Source organism: Lagopus leucura, unplaced genomic scaffold, assembly GCF_019238085.1.
Source record: "Lagopus leucura isolate 7727_CA_CO unplaced genomic scaffold, USGS_WTPT01 Super-Scaffold_100016, whole genome shotgun sequence".
In the NCBI taxonomy this organism is placed as follows: Eukaryota; Metazoa; Chordata; class Aves; order Galliformes; family Phasianidae; genus Lagopus; species Lagopus leucura.
Window position 1 is genome coordinate 12,549,492 of NW_024962270.1, and position 27,106 is coordinate 12,576,597.

Here is a 27,106-nt window from a genome sequence, read left to right on the forward strand (position 1 = left end):
AACAAGTTACGAAACTTGATTAAAAAAAAAAAAAAAAAGGCAAGGCAAAAAAGCCCTCTATCTTTTATAAATTAGCAGCTTTCTCCTGCGATTTTATCAGGACTGATGAAGAGAGTTTCAAAAGTTTCTGTTCTCTTTACAGCTATCTTGTTCATTAATGAAGCCTCTCCCCCCAGTACGCAGAACTGTTGTTTCTTACTCTGCGCTCAGGAGAAGATGGTGATATTGCAGCTGTAAATTAATGTCTTCTTTCTCTTTGTTATCAGCTGGACTGTTGGCGTAGAATATAATGCAGCAAAATGAAATACTGAGGGTAGCGTGTAAACTGGTCAATGTGTTTTTCAGGCACCTTTGCCAGGAATGATTAAGTTTGTGTAGCATTTACTTGAGTTTTTATATTTGGCTGCATCTCTTTCAATTTGTCTTCCAAATCCCTCATTAAAGTTCTTGAGTGTTTAGGACTACATAATTAAGATACCATTACACTTGGTGGAGAGTGGAAAAATCCTTTAAAAAAAAAAAAATCCCATCAAGAGGTGATATTGCATTAGTATTCAATACTATTAAAGCATGTTGGAAGTGGTAAGAATGAAACCAATTCATTTTATGATACCACCTCTAGGAACTCCAACTGCCTCTCAGTGCAAGCGTGGAACTATCCCAGAACTAGACCCAATTCCCAATTGGGGATTTGAATAAGGCAACTTGAGTTTTCTGAACAATGAAGTTGACTTCCCATTGGAAAGCTGCAGTTCATGTGACAGATCACAAATTTGTTTTGTTTTGTTCTGTTCATTTTTCCCCTCCTCCCCCTTCCTTTTTAATGACGGGGTAAAGACACAGCTGCTGGCACTCATGGGATGGGGCAGATGATGATGATCTCTTAGCAGGATGGAGAGGTGTATGTCTCCAATGGGGCTGTTGCAAACAGTGTTGGGTACAAATCCTGAGAAAAAGCAAATTGCTGTATTTTTTGTATTTGCAACAAACAAACAAAAAACCCAGGATACGTTGCATTTGGAAAATGTTTATTTATAATCTGAGCCCACGTAGAATAGGCACTAGCAGAATTAAATCTTTTTCTCTTTCCTTTATATTGCCTTTTAAAATAATTGCATCCTTAGGATTTACAGTGATTTGTTCTATTGCATTTACAGTTAATTATATATTTTTGATTAATGTATTCAATTTTGAAATCGTTTGCTTAGAATATCTGATTGGGGTTTAATTTCCAAGCTATTGGTCTTCTAAGCAATGTGAGGAATTGGATTCCAGATAGTGATATTAATAGGCTTAGATGAAAAGTATTACAGTCCAAGATAATTCACTGTATTGCAATAAGTTAGTTTTATTACGTCAAGTAATACCAAATATTACATCCTAATTAAAATGAAAATGAAATCAGGTAAACTTGATTCTTGCGAAAACCACTGGCAAGAGCCAAATCCAGAGTCAGAGCTTTTAAAAGACTGGCAAATGAAAGCAGCCTAGAAATGCCAAAGGTACGTGGGCTGTCTCTGTAAGAGAGACACAAAGCGAGATGTGGAGTTCTGTCTTTGTGACTCTGGTCTTATGAAAGAATCATACATGTTGAACTGCTTTATTTCAGGCATTTCTGTTATTTTATTTAATTTTCCCAAAGTTTAGATGGCCCCTTCAAAGCCCGAGAGTTGCTAGTTTCTGAGGTTACTTTAATTTTCTTTACTTGAAGAGGTTCAGTGGCTTTAACATTTAGACAAATGGTAAGGGAAAAAAGCGTACTTTCACGTCAAGAAGAAAACATGAAACACCAAACGTACCCATGTTTTTAAATCACACCAGGTGTTTCTTTATGGTACCTGCGTAGAGTCATATCTTTATTTTCCAGGGTGACTGAATTAGATTAGATATCTGTATCTAGAGATAAAATTATGAATCTTTCCATTTCCATGAGAAACCTGTCTTTGAATTTAAATTTCTCAGTGCCCAAGCCAAGGAAAACAGAGAAGAGTATTGTTGTTCACCTTGTAGAAAGTAAGCAGGAGAAAAAAAAGGGGGGGGGGGGGGGGGGGAAGGAGTGGGCATTAAATAACTGCGTCTCAGTTACATATTATTCCCATTATTCTCAGTTACATATTACTCCCATTAATGCATTATATTCCCACATTATGAGAAAATGGCACCTAAGCACTGGTACCTTTTTTTTTTTTTTCTTCTGAACATCATTATGATTGGGCATTCCTTGAGTTCCTGGGCATGGAGAGAAGCAAAACATACAAGAACGTTCAGGTAATCGAGAAGCTAATTCAACAGCACTGCTATCTGAAGGAAACCCAGTTTCACTTTAATGAGATTTGCAGGATTTGGAACTGTTTCCGTGGTTAATGCAGTCTTTCCTCTCTACTTCAGTGCTCAGCCACTGGAGCACTGTTGGAAATCATTTCATGTTCAACTCACTAAGAATTCTCTTCTGAGAAAACCCTTTCCCAGGACATTTCTTGTCTTTCAGGCATTGCCAATTTGGTTTCTATTAAAAGGCATTGATATGCTATCTGACTTTTTTCAGGCTGAACTTGATGTTTCGTGAGCTGCTGGTTGTGGCTCACAACTTTCATGTTTCAACAGCTCTTGCTGTCTTTGCAGGTAAATCTGTTTCCTTCTGTCTTAAAATGTTTACATTGTTCTCTTGTGGTAGTCTGCTAAATGATTTCTGCGTATTTATTTTTGCTCTGGATATTTCCCCTTTCATAAGATATTATCTTTTTAGCAAAATTCATTCTCCAGAAATATAGCTGACTTCAAATGATACCAAAATGCCTTATGCTGTTCATATGTGTGAGTGTCTTGGTATAGGTGTTAAAGCTAACAAAACACTACCTTTCATAAGTAATGTGAATTGTTGTTAGTGCTTCCTAACGTGAACACTTCCTTCTGAATGACCTAAGGTGCAAAGTACACTTCAGACAGTTGAGTATTTCTAATGCAATTTCAGTACTCCTAGACATAGTCATTTGCAATTTTAAGTTAATTAATTGTGGCTCTGTGGTCAAAGAATAGACAAGCTCTACAACAGAAAGTACCAAAGCAGGTAACTGAAAATGGGAGAGTTGCATTTGCCTTTGATACTTTCCTTTGGATCAATCTAGTGACCAATAACAATCTAAATACTTGTTCATATCTAACTAAACCAGACATTCTGATTTTTCTCATTTATTTTATTTTACACGGTGTTGAGAAATCAAAAGTTGCAGTTAGTGGAAGCTGTGATAGCTCAGCATTCTTGGAAACTGGTTTCAAGGATGAGGGAGGATCTGACAGTGATGTGGCCCAAAAGCCATTGAGAAAAGATCCACCCAACATTGTTTCCTTTTTTAAGCCAGGAAAGAAATCTCCAATATAAGCAATCCTAAACTATACATTTTAATTGCCAGTTTATTGAAAAACTTGATGAAACCAAGTATTTTTGCCCCCTGGAACTGGAGAAAATAAACATTCAAAATGACTTCTGTCTAAAAGGTTTGACTTTATCTGGTCTCTCCTGATAACAAAGGAATTCCTCATCTATCGAAGGTAAGCCGTGAGAACATACCAAAAGTGTATTTCTATACATGAGTGTATATGTAAAAATATATGGGCACTTAAAATTTTGGGATAATAAAACCTTCCTGTGCTGGCAAGGTTTTCACTACTGTTGTTAAATAATGATTGCATTCCGTGGTGTGTGGGATAAATATTCCAGCTATCTGCATGAGGAAAATTTAATTTAGTGCATACAACTAGCAACCTTAGATGGATCAGTAAACAGAAGACAGCAGTCTTATTTTGTCAGTTTTTTCTTCATCATGTTTTATAATTGAATAGGTACTACAGATAATTAGTTTCCTTTATGAATTTTATTAGGTTTTTAAATCTACTGATGGGTTCAGTGTAAAGCATCTAGAAATCTGGTGGTGTTGGACTTCTTATATTTTTATCTGCTAATATATCTGATTTAAAATTATTGTGTGTAATGTGATGGAAGCATTTTTATTCTTATCATTTCTTGTCCATAAACTCCTTATTAGGTTGCTGCTGAATGGTGTGAGAGGGAGGGATGAGCTAAATGTGTTGGGCTTCATAACCTGTGGAGTGCTGACAGGCTGTCCCTGTGTCCTGGGGTTGCTCTGCTGCCCTATGGCCTCCCAGGGACATTTTGGCAGCTGTTATAAATCACAGCGGCCTTGTGCTCTTTCAGTCTTCCATCTACAGAGAACTCCAATGCAGTGCATCACTGGCTGTCCCCTTCTCCTCCTCCTCCAGACTCAAGGTGAGGAGTGCTAGGTATCAGCTGCTGGCCTTCCACCTGGCCAGAGCTGGGGCTGTCTTTTGCACTTTGTCATCGTACTGCAACACAGTGGCACTGAGTGACATGACTTAGTGGGCATGGTGGTGAAGGGCCTGTGTTTGGACTTGGTGATCTTAGAGATCTTTTCCAACCTTTGTGACTCTATGGGACTCTGTCTATGGTCTTGTCTACAGTAATACAAAATATTCGAGCTAGTTCTCAAAACAGGCTCCTTCTTTGTGGAGTTTGATCTAAACCAAACTCTGAACAGAAACGCATGTTTGGTGAATGGCATATAGAAGAAACATTGCTGTTTTACAGCTTCATTTTATGTATAATCACTTAATAGTACAGGTATTTAATATTTTCCATAGCTGTTTCAACTAGATTTCCTGTTATCTGCTGTTCTTTCTCTCCAGTATTTTTTAACTGGTTTTTCTGTTCTAAATCCCTGCAACAAGTCAGCTGCTACTTAGTGCACCAAATGAGCACAGTGTTGTACAAAACCTCAAGCTCTATCCGCAACTGAAGCTCTGTCTATCCTCAAGCACTGAACTTGCGAAGATGATCTGAATCGCTTGAGATCCAGAAAAACTGGGGGGCTGCAAAACTGTTCCTTCCGTCCTAGCGTGAGCAGGGAGGTCATATTAAAGGCCAGCAGGATCAGCTTCTTTTTCATTTAAAGCACAAAACCCCAAACCTCTCCTCAGCACACATGTTAAAAACACACATTATTGCAAAATGTTTGGTTTTAAATCTATAATCTGGCAGACGTTACGGGCTTTGGGATTTGTGGAAATCTTCAGATGTGGAATCTGCAGCATTAGCTTCTGTAGGATTTATGGTCGTTTTTGATCTCAAAGAGGAAAAAATGTTTCAGACCAGAAAATGTACACCCCATATGTTAAGGTATTATTTAGGAATTTACAAAAGGGGGGTCTAAAAAGGGACTCACAGGGCAAACAGGGACTCACTTTTTCCCTGAATCACAAACGTGTACAAATGTAAAATATGCATGCTCTAAGGGAGATAGGCATGTGGGTACCCATCAATGGCCACAATCACAGCAGCCACAGTCACTGCACTTAATAGTTCAAAGTAATGGTTAGTTCTAGGAACGTTGCCTTGTTCTGGATATGACAATTTTCTCAGGTTTCTTACTCCACTGAGAAATTCTGTTGGGTTTTGGATCAATATCTGTGTTTGGATGTCACTTTTTTCACAGTTTAAAATTAAGGTTAGGTCACATGGTTTTGTTTCAGGATCAGTGAACTCCGCATACATACATGTAACAGGAGGAATCATGGAATGGCTTGGGTTGGAAGGGACTACAAGGGTCACTGAGTTCCAGCCCATCTGCTGCAGACAGGGACACCAGCCTCCAAACCTGGTACTAGACCAGATTGCTCAGGGCCCCATCCAACCTGGCCTTGAACACCTCTGGGGATGGAGCATTCACAAACTCTCTGGGCAGCCTGTTCCAGAACCTCACCACTCCTTCGGTAAAGAGCTTCCCCAGTGATAGTGCTCTTTGGACATGAATTTTTGTTTCAGAACAGGTGTTGGATGGGCTTTGGATGATGCAGAAATATGGGCTATGCAGAACCAGTGTGAAGCTGTGCAAGCTTCTCAGAGATAGCTGAGCAGCTACAAATTGAAATGTATAAAATGCTTTCAGGAATATTCACATGAGAAATTGCTCATATTGGTCCAGCCATTAAACAGTTGGTTCTCTCAGTATCTGAAATCAGAAGGCAATGCATTTGTTATCATTTATGAGGCCTCAGCAGCAGTAAGCGCTTCCTGCAGAGCCCCAGCTCTTCCTGCAGAGTCTCTCTCTGCTCCCTTGTAGCTTGTCTGTAAAAGAACAGAAAGCAGTAACATGTTCTGCTCTATTTGACAGTCAAAGTATATAACTGGCTGCATGGCTGTGCTTTGGGAAGAATGCTTCAGGGATTTCCAGCAGCCATGTTCCTTGCAGTTCTGTTTTCTCATATTTACTGTGCATCCCTTGTGGGCTGGCTGCTCATTTGTGGCAGCCTTTCTAGCCGTCCACTTCAGGCTGCCCTTTGGTTCCTCCCCACATTTGCCAGAGTGAGTTAGAGGGCTCAGTGGGCTGTCACCAAAGTTGCTGCATTTTGGTCAGGTGCTTTCACAGAACCCACCAATTTCCATGCTGTCAGTGGTAGCAGTACCAACTAGCTGTCACCAAGTATTTAATATTCCTCTATAAAATTACTTTTTTTTTTATAGTTCTTTTTGGTGCATCCATGATGCTCCATTTTAGCTAACTTATTCTCCTTTCCCCTTGCTATTTTTTTTTAATAGAATGTGCTAGTACCATGTTCAACCTTCCTGCTTAAACATTCACAGGGCAGAAAATGATTTTGCAGGATTATAAAGTACCTGTAATATGGCTGGTGAACAACCCAAGAGTGAAAAGTGCTTTCAGGAATCAGTGCAGAGAATATATATACAAAACCAATGGCTCTCATTATAAGATGCACTTAAAAGTCCACTTTGAAAACATTTTCCCACCTCAGGTTTTTTTTTTTTTTTTTTTTTTCTTCTTCTTTGCTTACTCCCACCCTGGAATATATGCAAATTTGTGGTACTTTTTCTTGTTGCAGTAATATTACTTAAAAAAACAAACTTCTTGCATGTCCTCTAAGGACCATGGCAGAGATCCTGGTAACATTTATTGAAGTTTTCAGGGTAATTGAGCTTTGATGGAGCACAGACATAGAAATAAGCTGGAAAGCTGCCAGCAGCCATTCCTTAAGTGCAAGGAGTGCAGTCTGGGGAAGCAATATGCACCGAACGCACACAGTACAGTGAATGCTGACAGGATAAATCCCAGCTATAGGTCAGCAGCATTATCATTGTGTGGGGTTAAAACTGGGGTTTTACGCAAAGCAGCTCTAAATGGGTTTTAAAGAAATTAAAGAATGAAGAATTGCTAGATTTATTACTCCAGAATCTGTGATTATTACAGAGTTCTCCAGCTATAGATGGAGTGCTGTCCTTGGTTTCTTACTTTACTGAGGCTTTTGTTAGCTGATTTATTATTTTTTAAATTCTACTTACCTTTGTTCCCCTTCTATCAAAGGAGGACTGATCTGTTATGGCACAGGTCTGGAAATGAAGGGGAAAAAAGTGCTGTTACCACTTAACTACCTCTGAGGCGTGTAGTGATGAAGGTAGAAACCCAAGTAATTACACTGAAATCTGCTAGTCACATTTGTCACAGTTGGCGGTAAATGGGTGTGTTATTGCAGAGAGGTGGTATGAATGCACAAACTAATGCTTGGCCAACAGCGTGAGTGCTGGATGTGGATAGCATATTCAGTACCCACCTCTGCATCAGCTGATGGCTGCTGGATACCACTGCCTTTCTGGGCACTTGTTTCTCACATCAGAAAGCGGCAGGTTTTTGGCAGCAGCCACAGTCTGCGTTACGATGCTGCAAACAGGCCCCTCTTCAGGTCTGGCATGGGTTCCTGCTGCTTTCCTGCCTGCAGAAATTTGTAGTGGGCTGTGTTTCTTCATCTCAAGCACGTTGCTTTGCACAGTCTCAAACTGATGGGAATTCCATAGTAGGAAAAAAAAAGAAGGGAGGGGAAGGAGAGAAATCATGAATTCATGTAAGCATATGGCTCTGTGCAGCCTGAAACAACTGTAAATTAGAGGGTGGCACACAGCCATCACTCAGCCCCATCCCTGCTGGGCAGACAGTGCCTGACTTTGTAGGATGTGGATGGACTGAGGGTTGCTTGCTGTGCCCTCCATCACAGTTCACAGGTGGCTCCTGAGGGTGCAGACTGGGAGAAGGTGAGGCTGGAGAGAGCTCTATCCTGCAGGTGTGTGCTGGTATTAATGGGGTCAAGGCCCAGCAGAAATGCAGCAGCAGTTTTCATTCATAGGGCATTCTCCATTGACAGTTTGGAGCTGGATTAAGGCCTCTTTGAGCCATTTAGGTGGTATAAAGATGAATCCCAGAATGAGCACAACTCTTAATAATATCGCTTATTCTCACCAGGCACATTTTCTCCCCCTCCTGGCACATACACACAAATCCGGCTCTTATGATTCTTGGTTTGTAATAGCTGATGGATAATATTCTGTTTTGCTAATGCGTTTTGCCATCTAAATCTGGGTCAGGGAAAGAGGCAGGAATTGTGCTACTTGCTCTACTTGAGTTAGTAGACACAGGGACACTTGGCAAACCCTTTTCATTTCACGTCTCTTTGCCCCTCTGGAGAAACAGACCATTAATGATAACAGTCATTGCAGTTCTGGTAATGCGAGTGTAAGTCAAGATATGCTGAAGTTTCATTGTGACAAACTAATTTCAAATTATTTCTCTTGATTAATAGAGAACTTGAAGTCAGGTGCGGAAGATCAGGCATATTCTGGAGTCCTCTGTCTGCCTCTGTGCTTCCAAATAAAATAAGCCTGTCACAGTATTTCCCCTGTTGCTCTGCTCACATAAGAGAAGCTCTTTGTAAACATCTGCAAGCATCCTGCTCCACAGCTCCCTTTGAGATCTCCTGTGTTAGAAACGCTGCAAAAACTTGACAAGAAGGAGACAGTGGGTGATTTAGTATCAGCACTGCCTCCCCTGCTGAGCAGGATGTTCTCGTAGGCTTTGGTGATCCCTTTGTTTTTCCTGTCTCCACCTGTTGTATATTGCATGGGCTCTCAGGAGGAAAGAAGCCATCTTTTCTTGTTGCCGTTATTGGTTTATTCGACAGCGGGGACAGCCAGCTTCTGATCCCATGGCTGTAGCTCCACGTATTATTCAAGTGCAGCTAAATAAATATGCACTGTGGATATTCGGGAAGGAAGCGTGTGGCTCTTGTAAAGCATTCCCAGTCCCTCGTAGACGTACTTGGAGACATTTTCTTTATGGCTGTTGTCAGATGTGGAAGCAAGTGAGGATTAAAATGAACAAATATAAAGAAATTCCTTGTTTAAATGGCCAATTTTTTCTTCTAATTTTGTTGCATTGATATAATTTTGAAATCCTGATGGGGATGTTTTAGTGAGGACTGACGTACGTATAGTTCATCAAATCCAAATGGAGTATACTTCATATTGTGCTTGCTGCATAATAACATAGAGGTTTTGTCTCCTGTGTGTTGATGTGGAGGAGAAAAGGGAGATCTGGTACTATTTCAGTAATTTCAACACATCCAGGAAGAAAGGAGAAGAAAAAATTCTCTATCTATTTGTCAGGCACACCTGGCTCCTGCACTAATTTCCTTTAATATAGGTACTCGTTTGCACAATATGCTGTTGCATAGTCTTTTATGCATGCAATTTCAGGCTGCAGACAAAAGGTTTACTTTGGGACTGCTGCTCAGCTTAGAGTTATGCAGCATTTCTCTATGCAATTTGCATAAAAATCAGGCAAACTTCAGAATCAATGTTTGCATTCTGTAAATTCTCCTATGCATGAATTTCACGTACTCCAAAAAGCCATTTGGGAAAAGCTCCTTTGGTGATGTAATGGAAAAGCGTCACAATGACTGCATAATGTTTGCTGTGTACCGGTCAGTAGCACGGCAGGCAGGCTTGAGGGGACCAGATCAGTTCAGTGTGTATTAGTTCACATGCCCTTACTTAGTGTTAAGTTATAATGTCTTACAGTATAACAATGGCATGGCTGCATGAGGAAATGGAGACTGTATTTGCATACTAACAATAAGAAGGGATATAAACACCATTTCACAGAAAGGCAGAATTAGGAGCCAAAACAGTAAGTGTAAATTAAGTGATTAGATTCATTACTACCAAGCCATCTAGGCTTGCTTCTCATTGGCAGGGTCTGCTAGCCCGCTTTTTTTGCAGCAGGGAGAAATACACTAGTCCTGTGCAGCCTGTTATGTTTCCTCCCACCTCCTGAGAGGTGCCTTTGGGCATTTTACAGGGCTTGGCTGGGATTCTAAGGTATGAGCTTTCTCTTGCTTCGTGGGAAAATCACAAAGTATTCTGTGGTAGCCAGAGGCAGAGGAGAGGATCAAAGGTGTCTGAAAGAAAGCTTGATGCTGTCACTCATCAGAGAGAGCAGAGAGCAGGAGCGTTGTTGTCCCCTGGCTTCTGTTGGACTACCTGGTCTCTATCCGGGTTGTTGTTTGTTTTGTTGTGGTTTGCTTTTCTCTTCATTAACAAACAAACAATGTCTTTTACTTGGGAAAGGTTGATCAGCTGGCATAGCTTTATAGTGCAGCTCGATATGTTCTTCGTTTATCTTCCTTCGTAAGCAAATAGCTTTTTTTTTTTTTTTGCCTTTTTTTTTCCCATCAAAGTATTCTGTGTTTTCTGCTTTTCTGCTACAGTACTTTCTACAAGCATCTTCATTTGCTAGAGTATTACAGAAACCAAACATAAAAGCCCACCAAGGCAAGCAAATTCAGCATTCTGTTTGAATGAATGTTTACAGACCCTTTAAAATGAGTGTTTACTATTTTCTAATTCTCTGTGTATGGTGAGTCTGTGGAAACTGTTCATACATCAAAACTAATCAAACCTTCTAGTATAGCTGGTGAATTTACTGGCTATAAGAAGAAGCAGAGCTGCAAAGGTCCTGCAGAGAGACAGCATGTATGTCTGTGCCGTCTTGCCACTCTGACCTCAGAACAACGTATAGTTTTCTAATGGAGTAGCTGGTTAGCAGTTCCCAAGAACTGTAAGGATGAGAGTGCAATGGATTGGGTATTTCTTAGACTCTGAAACTGGGATCAAGGAAGGGTGTCCCATATGTAGAGGTTCTGCAATAGCTACAATGGAGACATGGCTGGTTAGGGATTCGTCTTAGCTCATAGACCATTCCTTTAGGTCTGTGCATGTTTTGTGCTATAATTTGTGCCCTGTATCTGTACAGGGTGAGGATGTAGATAGACCATTAAGGGGGGAGTACAAATTGGGGTCTTCCTTCTCCCAGAGGTTGGCTACTGTGTAGTAAAATTGGGTTCAGCTGAGAATGAACGAGATCCAAGCTTTGCTTCTGAGAGTATATTTCAGATACGTGGTGCCTGTCATTTGGGAGTTATTGAAGGTTGTGCTTCAGCCTGTGCAGTGTTTGTATTGGCAGCATCAGCTTGAACGCCTCTAATGAATGATACCAGCCCTAGATGAGGCCCTGTTTTCCAGTCTTTTCTTTCAATAGTACTGATAACTGCGATAAAGAAAGGAGTTGAATCATCTTCCTTGTCAAACACAATGGCTAACATCTTGTTGTCATTTTCCCAATATTCATTGCTCTTTTGACTTTTTCACTCTCCCTCTTAAACTTGTGTTCTTTTTTTTTTTTAGTGTTGGCTTATATATGCATTATTATTATTTATGTAAATATTATATGCACATATATGGCTACATCTGGCTTAACTTCTGGAAGAGCACTTGAGGTGTCTGCTACTATCAGTCTCTCTCCTATTAAAACAGCTCAAGATTCTCTGCAGATAATAATTCTGTACCCATGAGAACTCATTTTCATTTTATTTTGAAATGAAAACAAGGAGAAGAGGCACTGATTTGGATTATATTGATTAAAATTTATTTTCCTTCACTAAAGTCAAATAGGGTTTTCTCACAATATTAATTCTGTGATGATTCTGATGCTTCATGTAGGAGGACCACAAGAGAAAACAGAGTATGGAAAGATGCAACGTCAAATCCAATATCCTTAATAGATCTTCTCCATTCCAATAATTCCTAAACGTATGGAGGTAAATTTGTGGAGCTAAACTTTCTTCTAAGTATCAAAATTTCTTTATTTATGCAGAGAATTGGCTAGACTCCTAAATAGCTTTCTACCATTTCTTATTTGATGGCAAGCTACAAAGCCCCCTCATTTGTAGGGAAGAGAAAATATTTAGTCCACAAAATTTAGTTCAAAAAATCTAAAATTTGAAAGTTTTTTCTGACAAGTTTTGCATCAATTGGATCTTATAGCTGCATTTTGATGTTCAAATTGGCAAAAGAGGTGAAAAGAGGAGAGGAAGAAGGAAAAGTTAGATTGACCAGTAGAATAAAAATAAAATACTTGGGATATCTGGATATTGAATTAAATGTAATTTAGTTTCACTTTTTCTCCATTAATGTTTTATGACTTACTCTGACATTACTGAATGTAGAGGAAGGGCTGTGAGTATTTTTGAGTGAGTTCTACAGTGCGAGTTATAAATTCTTATCTTTGCAAAGGTCACGGAGTCAGGACTTTCTCACAGGGGCACCCTAATATTACTTGTGGAGGAACTTGAAATAAGGAATGGGAGTAAAAATAACTTACTTGACTGTCTCAAACATAGGTTAAAATATGAGTCCTTCTGCTACCATGTGTAGTACAATATGAAGAAAACCAGTTTGAAATCATTTGCAGTTACCTAAGCAACACAAGCTCACATCAATAAAACATCAGGCAGAACTTTGTTCTTTTACAAGCCTTAAATTCAGGGTTTTTTGTCCCTTACGTGGTCACTGAAAGGGAAGAGAAGATGGAGCATTTTAGTGAGAGCATATTTTCAATGTCTTGTCAGCTGAAACTTGAGCTTGCTGAGATGTATCACAACTTCAGCCTCCGGCTTTACCTCCAATTTTAGTGTGATTGCAGATGAATTGTAATTGTACCATGGCAGCAGTGAACTGCCTGGTGCCCGGGTCTGTGTGTGAACTGCCTGATGCACTGCGCTCCAGTCTTGTAGCTCCAGCAGGAGCATTCAGAATGCAATTTTGGCGTGGAGCACCAAAACTTTCCTCTATGCTGGAGGTTTGTTTTCCTGAAAAAGGCACTGTTTTCAATGGAGCCATTACCTTTCTTCCGTCAAGAAAAAAACCTTAGACTAAGTGCTTGCGGAGGAAATGGTGCAAATGCAAGGAAATATGCTTTCCACATTCTGAAAACAGGCATAAAATCAAGATTTCAGGGTTAGTCTTATGCTTTTAAATCCAAAAATACAATCAACTTCATATATTATTTCTGATGAACTTATTAAGAGCGAAATAAAATTTGAGTTAATTAAAAAAAATGCTTGATGCTTTAGCAAAGCACTGTAGAGCCACTGGTGGTAGAATTGCTGAAAAAGTAATAATGTCTCATGATTACATGCTAGTGTTCTCCAGCTGTGCTGTTTTCACCACACTGCTAGGAGTAGATGCTTTGTTTTCTCTGGGGTGATACAACCTGATTTAAAAAGGAAGTCATAAACTATAACATATAATACTGAGAAATAAGGTTATTAAACAAATTAGCAGACAGTAAAGCTGCTGAAGGTTATTGGGTCTATAAAATTAGAGAGGAAATGATATTTGTTGGCGGTTGTTTTATTTTTGGTGACCGAGGACAGCAAATTCAAATGGTGTAGCTATAGGATTCTGGTTACTTCTAAGGAAGCATGAGTGCTTTTATAAAAAATATGCATTTGACAGAAGTGCAGAAGTGGTGGTGGAAAGGCTGAGTGAAAAGTGTTTCTGATCTGTGCAAACAATAGTGATCAGGTAATCTAAATTGAAATCTGAGAGAGAAATGCTCCCTGTTATCTACCCAGCAAAGATAAGCTTTGTGACCGTTTTGCAATGTTGCTGCCACTGCCCTCCAAACCATCTGGTCCTAACTCTTGCCTGTACTGTGGTTGAGAGGATGTATGCCTCATAGGTTACAAATGCTCTATCAACTCTTTCCAGCAATGACTTACAAGGAAGGCAATAATAAACAGGATTTCTTCTTTCTTTTTATTTTTTTCCCATTCCTCTGTCTATATTGGGAAGCTAATTCAGTTTGGAGGATGCAAGCCAATATAAAGAGGAAACAACCCAAAAAACTCTGTGCTTAAGAATTATTTGAAACCACTGATCTTCTCCATCCTTTTTACTTTAGGAATCAAGGGACTGATTGTGCCTCATAGGCCCCAGAGTGGCGTTAAATAGTTTTAGATCTGCTTCGGATTTTGCCTAGCTATTCATGGCCCGAAGAGAGAGCCTCTACCACTACATTTCTGCTGTGCCTTCGGGCCCATAGTTCCACACAGGCAGAGGCAGAATGACAAACTGCAGTCCCTTCATGACATGATGTATGTAGCTAAACCATTACATATATGGGGATGTTACTATTTTTTATTTCAGCAAAAATATTCCCATTATCCAAACTGTTCATTTTGGTTTTGGAGGACAGATACATGGCTGAAAGGACTTTCTTTTTTTTAATGTTGTTGAATAAGCAATGTGTTTTCCCTCTGGGGACACAAGGGGATTAATGTGCTGTGTTATACATCTCTGCATAAATCTCTCTGAGAAGTCAAAATTGATTCACTGCAATTGTGGTTATACCCTGAAATTTCATTGAAAAAATGCTGTAGTTCCAAATCTTTCTGTCCACATTCACAATTCTAAAAGACTGAAATAAGATCAGATAATCTCATTGGGACCAATTTTCTTCTGTCATATTTAAGCACTACAGAGGTTTTAACGATTTAATAGCTATATTTCACTGCTTAACAAGAGAAACACCTTAATATTTCTCATCCTGTTATGAGTGTCCCTCTCTTGGTGCTGTTATTAAATATAGATTAGCTTTCCTGAGAAGAAAAAGAAGTGCTACCTTGTTCTGATGTTTTGAATTGTTCTGTTTTCTTAAATAGTTAGAAAAGAAGAAGAAATCCTGCAAAGCCACAGCACGATCACTTCTATTTTGAATATTTAAATGCAAAGTAACACTGTTAAAATAACTTTCTGATCAAAGTAGTTCTGTGCAAAGTTTTCTAGCCATCTCCCAGTGGCTTGTATCCAAATGTAATGGAACGTGGTACTCCACTCTTTTATGTCCCTAGGAAAATAGATATTGGAAGATATGGGATTGTTCTCCTAGTGTGGAGATGGAGAAAATGCAAATTCAAACAGTTGGACTGAATTCCATTGGTTACAATGATTTCATTCTAATGATGTTCTTTACACAGAACGGAGAATCAGAGCTAATCATATGGAGCACTTTTTTGGCCTTCAGCCTTTTTACACTTAAGCTCTGTCAGGTAATGAACAGGAACATTCTTTTCGAATATAGCCAATGTTTAATGAAGAAGCATAAAAATTTGCCTATTGCAAAAACAAATTCAGCATGAGAGACAGAAAAAATGGGCATTTTTTCCTCCATCTTTTTCCAATTAATGGGTAGCAAAAGCTTTAATATTTATTCTGGTCATGTGCCAGTCACTAACCAGACTTCTCTTGTGTAACTTTGCAGTCTGTATATACTATAGGATATCCATAGAGGTTCTTGACTTGAAACTGAAACAATCTCAGACTTGCCTTAGTGGGCCAGCGTACTGTGTCCCTTTTGAGCAGGTAAAAGGGTGAGATCAGCTTTGTGGCATTGCCCCATCTCCAGTTGTCCGTTTACATCAAAATGTCATGTTTGTATGGTTATCGTGCATTGAAATTATCACCAACACATTTTATAACCGTGGAATGGTGATATTACCTGCAATAAGACTTCGGAAAGTTATACTCTGAGAGTACAGAACTTTTTTTTGCCTTTGACATCTGTCAACATTAGTAAGGAAGGAAGCACAAAGATACTTGAAACGTGCATATCACGGTTTCGTAGGCAATGATTAAAGTCTGGCCATATGAGATAGTAATACTAAGTTACTCAAGACAGCAGTACTAAGGTCGCTATGGGTAATATAACATCCTTCTATTCCAGCCTTTTGACTTCAAATTTGTATGAAATTGTTTTTGGGTGACTTCATTTTGAATATATGCTTTCTCTGCATTCTTTCTGGGAAAGCAGATGTTTTTCAAAGGTCTCTGTTTCTGTTAATCTATCTGGTTGTGTAGCCTTTAGCTTTAGGTAGCCTGGGTGAGCATTTGACCTTTTTACTTCAATGGAACCAGATGTATTATTTTATTTATTTATATTTTTATATGTTTATTTTAGAGTGACTGCTTCCCTTCACCTTTCCTGTCCCCCTCCAAAAACAAACAAGCAAAAGCATCTTAATTTGATGTTGGTGGGAACTGATTGCACTGTAAATCTTCTAGTCAACTTCAAAAATGCAAGCTGAAGTTTTGAGGGAAGTCATGATTAGTGTTTAGAAAATAGTATAGTGCACTGTGTTTTGTGTCCATTCCTGGAAAGCATGAGGGTGACAGGCGTATTTTATGCTCTATTTCAACATCTATATTTCTCAATAGGTTGTGACTGCCAGCTGTTTCCCAATATCCTTCTCGGGAACAGGAGGACTTTCTCTACTGGTCCATAAAGATATACCTCTGCGGTTGCCACTAAACTTTATGTAAGCCATAAAATATCTTTTGGCTCTAGTTGGAAACAAGGCGAATGTTTGCACAATGAACATCAGACATATTCAGTGTTAATGTGTAATGTCTGTTGGCAGAGTTGTCTGTAAAGATTTTTTAGCCAGCCAAATGTTACTTCTGTTTCACTCAGCACTCATGTCTCTCATGGGATAGGAAGAATAACAGGTTGTATTAAAATTGGCTGCAGGCAGTCTCATTTTTTCCTTGTTGCTAGCCTTTTGAGTAACTCCTGGCAGCAATTACGTATAAAACACATTCTTTTTTCAAGCTTTCTTTAAGTGGCTGTAGATAGAGAAGTGCTCTACTGACAAACTTATGACAATAAAAGTAAAAATGAGTGTGTATATGTGTTTGTATGTGTGTGTGTATATATATGTAGCTATACGCTCAGACGTGTGATAGATATCAGATCTCTTCAAAGTGATGTGTATGGTCTTTAACAAAAAGTCATGAAGGAACTGTCAAGTTCTGCAATATGCTTTAACAGATCCTGACTTCTTATCCTAAATATCCTAGGTGAAAACACGTGAATCAGTTTGGGCTATATTTGGAATAGAGATCTCAGACTTGATAATTGATATTGCACTGAAAACATCTTTTAATAGATTCAACACTACGCATGGTGAAAGAGAAGAAAGAGCTGACAATATACTTTTGTCGTCTTTTATCTTGTAAGGTTGTGAGGCTTCAGTGCCCGCCCATGTGAATAATGCAGATGTATTATCAGGGGCCTACCTATGCGTGCACACATGTATGGAAAGTATGAACTCTTCAAGTACTTCAGATTTTAATTACAGAATTATAAATCAGAACTGTAGCCTCTCCTCAAGAAGTAGCAAGAATCCATATGTGGGGTTTTTAGTTTGTTTTGCTTTTAACAGAAAGTTAAGGTTATTCTTATGAGAATTTTCACTCCAGATATTCGACTGAAAAGGGAGTTTGTTATGTACATGCACAGGTGTAAAGTTAGTCATTATTCTTTATGACACTGTGGAGCAGAATATCAAGCAGAGATATTTTGCAGTAGTTTTTTCTGAACCTAAACTACATCCAAACACTTTTTCCCGGCTTGAAGACCATCCACGTAATAGGCAGAAGTAATGGGCTGGAAGAAACATGCGAATGGAATTCATCAAGAATCAGCCCTGGGACCAATTAAAAACATATTTTCAAGAATGATCCTTGTATAGATGTTGTGCTGATGAATTCTGCTGCACGTAAAGATAAGAGGCACTGTCTGTACGAACGAATATTAGACTATCAAACACAAAGGGAGCTGTAAGAATTGTGGGAATAAAGGTAAATAAAACTTACTACTAATAATAACATGTGCTACACGCAAGAAATCCTACCACTGCCTTCTGCCGTAAAGTCAGAACTTACCCAATGGGAAGGCTTTTGGTGTACAAATAGAGAATGAGATGACTAATGCTGCCAGAGTGATTGAGCCATAAAAAAGCAAATGTGATTTTTTTCAAGCACTGAAAATTATTTTCAGTAGAAAACCAAGTATACGAATGCTGATTTTCAATTGTCTGTTGGAGCTCCAGGCCCAGTCCTGGTCACTCATATGCAAGATGGTGTATGGGCTGTGGTGAAACAGTAGGTTTCAGTCCTTCCTTGGTGTCCTACTGTGTAAGCCATCTCCTTTCTTGTTTAAATGGATGAGTCTTTACTCCAGGAGGGGAAATGAACAACTGAGGGCTGTTACAGAGGTCATAAGCAAGAGCTACGTTTTGAACATCTTTCCCTGCAAGGGAAAACAGACATATCAAGGCCCTCCACGTCAGCCACAAAAGCTGAAAGCCGTGTGGTCGTTTCTTGTGTTTATCAAACAAACCAAAACATACATGTTAGGAATAAATCTATCCATGCATCCTCTTAAGGAACTTGATACATAATTCTGGGTAGTGTTTCTGACAGTAATTCACGCAAGATGATCAATGTTTTAACATCTATTCTCACTGTTAACTGTGGGTTTATGTTTACTGGAAAGCTGCTTAGGAGCAGGCAGCAACATTACCCATATAGCAGTAGAGTGGTATTGACCGAACCTTTCCTTCACCCTGTGGGAGAGAAGCAAGCCCAAGAAAATCAAACCAAAATGCAGGAAAGAAGCATGTTCTCGGGCTCAGTAATAAGGCAGTTGGTATAAATGATCAGTGCTGCACACCCATGTAGGCATTCAGCTACTGCACTAATCATAAGGGAAAAACTGGGCCCCAAAATCTCATCCACCCCGAGATCCTCCTGCACAGTCAAAAAATGAGCAATTTTTTAAATGCTTTGTAACGAAGAAGTGAATCACTGATTTAAAAAAAAAAAAAAAAAAAAAAAAAGTAAGCAGCTCACTGCTGTTTTCTTACTCCAGTGCAATAAATGGGATTTTTGTCTTAGTATTCTTGCACACTACTGTGAGTGTGTGTGTGAGCCGCTAGCGCAGGGAGATAGGCCAGAGGCAAATCCCCAGATTCAGGCTCTTCTGAGCTGTAGGCAGCTCAAAATCCAAATTAGGGTTTTACAGCCTGATCTCTTCTCTAATATTTATTCAGATTTATGATAAATGTAGTACTTTAGAGCTAATTTTTGTTCATAATGTAGCTGTTGTTCAGCCGTGACTATAGTGTGTAAAAACCCCGCATTTATCTTGGAGCCTGTAGACATTTAAGCCTCTGTTCTTCAAGGCTGTATTTGTTTGTTTCGTCCTTTCCTCGTTTGATAGATGGCAGCAGATAAATGTTTCCTAACTGGGGATTTCTCATTAGTTTTTGCTTTTAGTATAATCTGTCATATGACAACAAATAACGGAATTGTTACACGTTCATGAGTCTGTATTGCATTTTCACTTAAAACTGCTTCTATTTTTTCACAGGTGAGGTGATGTACAAATATAACCTTATCCTTAAATACTGTCTTCAAAGAAAATGCATGTGTGCTATAAGCAGAGCCCTGTCGCCCTGTCATTACAGCCCCAGTGTTTTCGAAGAAGCAGTCTCGCTCTGCGATACAGAAGGTGGAGACTGGGAAGCTGGCTCTGCTAAGCCTTGCCTAATGCAAACTGCTTTAGTATGCACATCACATCATGCCGGCTATACTGCAGGGAGCAGGCAGTTATCGCACAAGCGTGCATCCTCAGAGCCAGGATAAACATCCGATACTCTACCTCTAAACTGCTCTTCTGGGAGGGACAGAAAATAAATAGGGAGCGAGAGAGGCATTTGAAGTAACCTTTATAAGGAGGAGGCAGCAACCAATAGAGCCTTTCTTTCTATTTCTTTTTTTTTTTCCTCCTTTTTTTTTTTTTTTTTTTTTTTTTTTTTTCCTACTTCTTACTTGAGAAATCCGTGTTATCTCAGCAATTAAGGAGAAGAGCCAGCGTCTAGGGCTCCAAGCTGAGGGGGAGTAGCAACTTGTACAGGTAGGAAGCCCTTTCAACATCCTCTTTAATTCATGCAGCTCAGTTACTACTTGCTATGTTACTGTATGGTGGCTGACTTCTGGAGACCTTGTGTCTGTTAGTCACCGTACCCCAAGTGAAAGAGACCTTGGGGAGCTTTAATTGCCAGTGACCTTCAGGGTATTTCTTAGAAAGGCACTGGTACTTAGTGTTGTGAAGTAAAGCAATCTATACTTCCATCTGACTGCTTCGAGGTGTGCGTTTAGCATCAGGATGCAGCTGGGTGAAACTGCAGCTGTTACCCATCTACAAAAACATGTCACAAATGAGTAAAAATTAGCCATTTTATAATAACTGAAGCAGCTGCTCTGCGTTTTTAGCAACACTGCTGTATTACTTTTCAAAACTTATTACCATAAATTCTTTGTGTGCTGGAAAGTAAGCAGATATGCTGTAGCGTATTGGAAGTTATTTTAACAATTGCCTACTGTATTTTCGGAGTAATTATGCATGTTTTATCAAGACTTTTCTAAACTTTCCTGAGGCAGCCATGTCTTGTGTGGCACATGAATATTTTCTGCTAATAGATGGATATAATAATTATGAGCTGGTTACAGTATTTGCCTCACAGTACTTCCTACTGAGAGCATGCAGGAATGCAGACACTGACTGCCACTGCTGAGGGCTGGGGTGAGATGGATCCCTGGGTCACATCTGCTCATTTTATTTGCCTTAATACTGCAGAGGGACAAAGAGAGGAAAAACCTGCAATTGGGCTTTGTGATCTTTGCTGTAGTGTTTTCTTCCTAGTGTTTGTATTTGTGTGCATCCACATGAATGAGCACGTAGGTGGCATTGGTTCAGCCCCTCTGGATCATGACAGTCATGTGACTTAATAAGTTTATAAAGGGCAAGAGTAGCAGTTGTGTGCCATGAGAAAGCAAGGTCACAGTTCAGGATTTGACCCTGTGAGGCATACTGTCATGTCTGCAAGACTCCAAAAGTTTCAGTATTCGATCAATTTAAGTTGCAGTAAGGGACTCAGAGGCAAACTTCTGCAAGGTTTAGCATTCTCTTCTGAAACAGACCAACTACAGGGAGTTATTAAGGGCAAATATATATGTATGTATGCGTGTGCATGTATTTTTAATGTGTAAGCAATTGTGTGAGCAAGGATGCCATGTCTAAAGATTCAGTTGCTTACAGGAAAACCTCAGAGCAGTGTTCAAAACAGAGCTTAGGCACCACTGTTGTAATCAGAAATAAATACTGATAATAGTAGAGCTCTCTTTGATCGTAACCATGCAATTTCTTTCTACATAATTGCTCTAGGCACAAATAGTCTCCTGTATATTGTTTAAAGGTATCCTGTGATTTGTATCTGTCAAAACTATTGAGGAGGTGTAAATCCATAGTCCTCTTTCCACTGAGCATAATGAAAAAACAATTCCAGGAAAATGAGAATTATATCTGATAGTAATAAAGCCGAAGGAGGTAAAAAAGAGATAGCCTTGGAAATCAAAGCTGTGAAATAGAGGTGAGCCTGGTCAGTGACCGGGGTTTGTTAGCAGACCTGGCAGCAGGTGAGAAGAGTTTTGCCATGTGTTTCATCTGCTTGAGAAATTCAGTGCTTGGGAGAATTCATGCTTACAACGTACTGGTTAAACAGATGAACTAAAATAGAAAGGAAGCTAGAACGGGAAAGTGATACCTTGGCTATTATTTTTCTTAATATATAAACTGTATGATAAAGAAAATTATACCTGTGCCCTTCTATTATTTTAATGAGTAATGATGAAATACCAAAATGAATTATTACCTTGAAGAGGAAAAGTGGGGTAGCAAGTTGAACGCGCCTTAATGCATTTGATTGGAAACTCTTGTAAAACGCAAGTTTCAGAGAAGGTGAAGGCAAATGCTGACTGGCTGGTGGCTTTTTGTTGTTGCTTTTAATTTTAATTCCAATATGTTAGATCCTCATACATTCAGTAAAACTGATGAATAAACTCAGGCCTTACATTTTATCTTACATTTATTTATTCATTGGCACACTCTGTAAATCTCTGAGAAAGGAATCATCAGAAGACTGCATTGGGTTAAATGTTTTTTTTTCTCAGCTTGGCAGTGCTTGCAGGTCTCCCTACGTTTCTGTGATTCACTTTGCTCTTATGTATACGTGTTGGCAGCTGCCTGTTTTGAAGCATACTGTGTAGTTGAGTTTTCAGATTATCCTCATTCACAAAAGCGGTGCTTTATGTAGAATTGCTTTTTTACAACTCGAGGTCACCTTATGAATTTGACTCCAATAACCTTTCTTTTTACATTATGTGTAGCTTACACTCCTAAAACCCTGCTGAACAGCCGCTGTCTCCTTCATGACTGAGCTCTTGCTTCGTTTACAAAACAGGTGGTAGAAATCCCTTTGTGCTTCAGCCCCACCTTAAAGAAGTTGCCTTTACTGCAGGTAGCTCAGTGAGGTTTGTGGAATGCTCGCTGTCCCACGGGGGAATCCTCTGAACTTTAATGAGGCTCCTCAGGACCTCCAGTCGCTGCTAGCAAATCTAAGAAAAAAAGTGCTCCTGATGGTGATAGGGTTTGTTAGTCAGATAAGTAGACTGATCTGGCAACCAGAGAAGTTACTAGTAGGCATCCCTGGTTGTCGTAAGACACTATGTAGGTACCCCCTTATTTCAGTGCCTTTGATCAGATGACCAAAGCTCCTAACTTTCTGCTGGTTCCCAGACCTGATAGGTGATGTTTTTCCAGTATCCATGTGGTACAGAGGAGGGTCAGCTAGTGCTATCGGAAATAAGATGAGAAAGCCTCAGTTTTGTTGCTGGGGTCTCATTTTATGACATGAAACATAAGGTCCTAAACTAAAGAGCAAAAGTAACTGGTGTTTCTTGGTGCTTTCTGCCACTATACTGCGGTATTGTTCTCTGACATCAAGAAATCAGCCTTTCTGGAGGGTATGTTGCAGTGTATGAAATTTTGGGTGTCAGTGTAATTCTATATCATTATGGGGCTCCAGAGTGACCGTTGTCTTTTGATCTAATTTTAGTTAGTTTTAATAAGCATTCTGGTTTTGGAAGCAAAACAGTCCCATTAAGATATATGATGACTCTACAAATACACACATAAGGATTTTCAAAAAACAACTCAGTGTGCATTTGAGGGGCAAGGGCTGCATACTTACGTTGAACAGGTGTGCCCACACTTGGGCATGAATTCTTTCTGTTGTGAGCATGGAACAGAGCATGAGAGTAGCTTTCCTTTGTCCACTGTAAAGGCACCTGAGGTTAAGGTGCTTTTGCACTTTGCTTTGTATGGAGACAGGAGGTAAGAATTAATGGCTGACACAGGGGTTCAGAATTAGCAGTAAGGCTGACTACCGTTGAACTTGACTGTCTTAAGAAAATAGTATGTTACAAGAGCACAGAACTTTTGAGATTTATTTAGGCAATAATCCCTAAGAAGCCAATTATTACTAGCAATTAACTGCTGGTTTGTTGGTTGCTGGACCGTTAATGCTCTAACAAACTGGCTGTTAACTGAAATAATGTAAAAGTAAATTCTGAGGTGGGTGTTTTCTCCAGCTGTGTGTTCAGCATGGTATATCTTCCTCTGCCCTAACCTTATTAGCAGCTAGCAACTTGCTAACTCTTTTCTTTTTTTCCCTGTTAGTATTTTTAATGCTAGATGGAAAAGCTGTGATGCTGAAGTTGGATTTATAGTATCTGTAAGGCGGTAGATTTGACAAAATGTTTTGTTTTGCTTTTTTTTTCTTCTGAAATTTCATTGCAATTTCTGTTAGCACATTCTTATTAAAAAAAAACAAAAACCAAAAAGCACAAAAACACAACAACAGTGAAAAATCCAAACTTGTCTGACCTATTTTTTGTATAATTGAAATTAGGAGTTTGGATGGAAACTTATTCCCAGCCAAATTCAAGCAGTCCTGGTAGCAGTGCTTAGCGCAGTGATGCTTCTCCGGCATTGGTCGTGCTTTGGAAAGACAGAATTAGAAAAAAATATGAGTTGTTTTGGTCTTCTCATTATCCTCAGGCTGGTTCAGAGTTCAAAACTGCACTGAAACACTGAAAGCAAAACTTGAATGGTGAGAGACCCAGAAAATAAACTGTCAGCTGAGCAACTGCTATTTTAGTAGGTTTATTTAAAGTCTCAAGGCTGTTTAATGTTGCATTTTCTATTTCAGTGCTTTACTTTTCAGTGGCCAGAAAAAAAGAGGAAGAAACAAGACAGATATCTTTGTTAAAATACTAGAGCTATTTTATCTCTGCAGGCTTCACTAGCCTGGTCCAGGAACAGTCACTAGCTCAGGGTTTAAGTTGGTTGTGTTGACTTTTCATTGATGGAATCGAGGTGGGCAGCTCTACTAGTATGATTAGAACCATCACAAAATCTGCCATGTTACAGTGAAATGAAGGGAGATGGATTTAGGTCAGTATCTAATGAGTCCCACATGCACTATTGGCAGAAGAAAAAGAGGACCTCACAAGTTAAGTTTATAGTCTAAGTAACTCAGAAAAATAGTAATAAGAAAAAAGGCACTGGCTTTTAGGAGTCTTTACTGCAGATTTCATGTTGTAGGAAAAAAAAAAAAAAAAGATATCTTTCCGAATCAAAAGGAAATACTCATATTTGCACCATAAAGGGATTAAACTCAGAAAACGTGATATCCAGTTAGCATTTAGTATATGTTTTATGCAAAAACTAAGCACTGTCTGTACAGTTTGCAAGATCTTTTTTTATTTTTTCAAATGTTTAAGTAACCAGGTTGTGTTGTCAGCCAGTGATGCAGCTGTCACCAGCTTATTCCATGGCCAGCAACATGTGTAAGGATTGAGCTTCCTTACACACTGAGCTGCAAGAGAGGTGGAGAGATGGGAGAGTGATATATATATATTTAATTGCGTTACAGTGTTAGTTTTCTACAATAAACATTGCTTTCCAGTACCTGTTTGGATAAACAAACTTATTGTTAAAAGTATAGGGGGTGGGGAGAAGGAGGAATTTTTCTGTTCAGCACCCTCCCTAGCAAGATATATAGCAGTAGGGAGTTATCAGAAAAGAAATGTAAACAACTGAAATTTCAAGAAAGAAATCAGCTCTGTGAAATGGCTGTGCTGTTGGGTGTATTTTCCTTCTGTGCTTGTTCCTTGTTTGCTTCAGTGTCTATCAGATGGATGTTCTGGAGTGGCTGGTGCCTTTATTTAAATTTGCCTGTAAAACACCTGCCAGATTTAATATCAAACGTGTGTGTACTATAATGAGATCTTTAGGTCTGCCTTAATGAGTGATACTTCTGTATTTTTTTGCTTAAAAAAAAAAAAAAGAAAAAGAAAAAGAAAAACAAACTACTTTAAGATACTGTAGTGGAAATGCTACGTCACAGCTTGAAGCAGTGATTGAGCACCTGGTGGGAAGGCAGGGCCAATCCAGGGGAACTCAGGTGCATGCAGTGTACTGGAGTGATTGGAAGGGATCCATCAATCTATCACTTCCCAGGTTGGCAGTGGAGGTGAGGGTATCTCACTGGTGACCCCTGCATATTTGAGGTCTTCTGGAGGTAAGTAGCTTCTTTCTTTCTTTGCCCACAGCTGTTGCATTTGAGCAAATCCTCACTTGCTGCAGCTTGGGACCTTGCTCCTCTTCTGTCATTGCTGTGCTTTCTATCACGTGAAGGATGTTAAAACAGAATGCCAGTTTGTATAGAATGGAACTCATTTGGCTTTATAAATACTTAACCTGTAGATCTTCTAAAACCAAGAAGGAATAGACTACTCATCACACATAGATGACATTATTGGAACCTGGCTTACAAATATTGCCTTTAAGTACACAAACGTTTGCAATAAACTGTTCTTCAGTATATTAATACAAGTTAATAATCTATGATCGACGTTTCTTGTAAGTGGGCATAATTCAGGCAGAGGAATTATATACGGCACTGTCATGAAACCCAAGCAGTTCAGCATGATTTTATTGCAAGAGAAACCAAAGGTCTACTGCTTGGAGCTGAATTATCAGCTGCGGTGGAATTTTCACTCTGTATTTATCCTTGGGTGCCTCTGTAGCCACACATACACACACAGATCCCAAAACTACCTGCACATGAATTTTTCCCACAGTTAAAGAGGAAAACTGCCCAAATACTTAGCAGAGTTTCCTGAAAAGCTATTTTTGTAGTGGTCTTAAAATGAGGGATTATGAATTTCCTACCCTATTCTCTGGCCAACCATGTGAAGTTTGTTTCTTTTCTGCTGTTGGGTGTAATAACAGCCTACTGGAGCATCTGTGCTGCTGTTGTATTTGTTTCAATTCATAGGACGCTCTGTAGCGCTCTGTAGGTACTTTTAAGATGTTGTTCAGAAAATATTTATTTGAGCTCATTCCCCTGAAATGGCCCTTGAAATACACTCTGTGATTAGAATTTACAGACTTAAAGAAGAAACTGCTGTTGTTTCCAGGTAGTACTGTACAGAAACCAATACTTGGTGGAAAGTAAGTGATAAATAACAGCAAAGTGAGGATGACGGTTCCTTTGTGTGCTATGTCCTTGAGTAGTGCTGGCTCTCTGAATAGCACCCCTTTGGTATGCTGGGTGAAGTATACCAAATGTAGCTGTTGTCAGTTTAGCTTCAGAAGATTCTCTTGGTGGTTAACTGCTAGCTTGTGGAAGTGTGATGGCTGCAAACTCAGATGAAATCTTCAGTCCTGGCATCTTCGCCAGCAATTTTTTGCTTCATGAAATTCATATACGTAATACAGGTGGGATGAAGTTGTTTACCTGCACTTAAGCCAGCAGCACTGAAATCTCTCCTTCCATTCCTTATCATTTCCATATCTCTCCTTCCATTCCGTATCAATTCCTTCCATTTGCTCAGTTTTCACTTCTCATTAGGGACTGTATCGCTATGATATCAATTTTCATGGTGAAGAAGTTGTCCAATTCGTGTAAAAGGGATTTGGGTATCTGTACCAATGATACTACCATGAGGGACCTTACTATGGTGTTTTGCAAGTAAGTCACTTCTCCGTGTGGCATGTTAATTTCTATCTCTGTTGGT

At 39.3% G+C, this 27,106-nt stretch overlaps 1 long non-coding RNA gene across 1 annotated transcript; it reads left to right on the forward strand.

Moving 5' to 3' along the window:
- The first annotated feature begins 2,580 nt into the window (after nucleotides 1-2,580).
- On the forward strand, nucleotides 2,581-8,740 carry LOC122182788. The gene is made up of 4 exons (XR_006179999.1): nucleotides 2,581-2,622; nucleotides 3,496-3,549; nucleotides 4,214-4,285; nucleotides 8,680-8,740. It is a non-coding gene; the product is annotated as an uncharacterized LOC122182788 (long non-coding RNA).
- The last annotated feature ends 18,366 nt before the right edge of the window (nucleotides 8,741-27,106 follow it).